Raw genomic sequence first — 1,555 nt, forward strand, 5'->3', positions numbered from 1 at the left:
GGACCCCAACCCCCCCCCGCAGGCCTTCCAACCCCCCCGCCACAATCTGTTTGCAACCTCTGTTTACACCACACATATTCCAGGACATATGAGGGCATACACTCATTTCCTGGATGTAAAAGACACCATTCTAATACCCACATTTATGCGATGCACCATACAGGGACTTTCTTATACCAACACCACAAAATGATTAAGGTAATCAAACTCAAACTTACAATTACAACTTTAACATATAAATTCAAGTTTCAAATCATCAGTGAGTCACACTTCGTTTGTCTCCGGCCGTACCCCTTCTGGAGTTACGAAACTGTGGAGCAGAACTCCACACATGCTCTGCAGCTGAGCTGTGTCTCTTTTACTCAAACATTCAATCCACAGTTTTAGACATTTACACATTAACAAACATATATACACATATAAATCTCAACATAATATTTCCACATACTCACATGAAATCTTTAACATTAAATTTCCAAACATTTATATCATACAATCATTGCTTCAGTTGACCACCTTTCAGCAGCTGCAAAAATGTACCAAGCGCAATTGCGAGGGAGTCTACTTACCCCAAAAATGTACCAAGTGCAATTGCGAGGGGGTGCGCTTACCCTTCTCCTACCTCTTATATACCAGTCATCGACAGGTCCGTCCTGGCTCCCAATACTGGGATGCAGCGATCACCCCGGATTTGCTCGATCTACCCCCAAGATCGCTAGCGGCCGCTCTATCGGTCAGCAAATCCCCCCTTGTTACCATACAGGGTACCCTCCTCCCATACGGGGACTACGCTGCACGCCAGACGTCTCTGTGTGATTTACCAGCTGCCCCGGCCCGTACTTTTACAGGCTCCCCTTGTAAAACATACCGTTTGGTCCGCGGCTTCAGGAGGTTGTTGTCTGCTCCTGCGGTGAGCAGCTGGCAGCGGAGGCTCCTCCGAGGAAAGTGCTCGGGGCACGCCGAGGGGCGTCCGCTCCGCAGTCGGTCCCGCAGCCGAGCAGAGAGTCTCCTGGCTGGCTCGCCAAACTGACGTGCGGAAAACAGACTCCACAATCAGTGAGATTGTAAAGTAGGTATGTTCATTCAGCGCTGGGCGGCACGGGGGGTAGTCCCACCAAAGTCGTGCGCGTGCGACTCGGCAGTTCGCCTCAAGTTTATACAGTCAGGTATTACATATTCACAATACGCCTATACATATGCATGACCTATCCCCGCTTCATATTAAAATTAGCTCCAAGAGGTCATTTCCATAGTCTCCTCTCAACTGCGCTTGCGCAGTGCCTCTTTATGGTGGTCGTCTGGTGGTCGCAGAGATGAAGATAGATGACTCCTCTTCGTCACCGCTAGTAACCTTTTTTCATGCGCAGGCTCAGTGGTTTCTTGGTATTCACCCAAGCTACAAGACCAGTCTTGGCTGGCTCTTGGGGCCAGCTCCTGCTTCTTATCAGGAACTGTCTCTGCCTCATTGGCTGGTTCTTGGGACCAGCTCTTCTTATCAAGGACTGTCTCTACCTCAGCTAATTTCAACAATGTAAGCACTAAACATCATCTTTCA

This window comes from Haliaeetus leucocephalus, unplaced genomic scaffold (genome assembly GCF_000737465.1).
Source record: "Haliaeetus leucocephalus isolate CR32 unplaced genomic scaffold, Haliaeetus_leucocephalus-4.0 Scaffold290, whole genome shotgun sequence".
Taxonomy (NCBI): Eukaryota; Metazoa; Chordata; class Aves; order Accipitriformes; family Accipitridae; genus Haliaeetus; species Haliaeetus leucocephalus.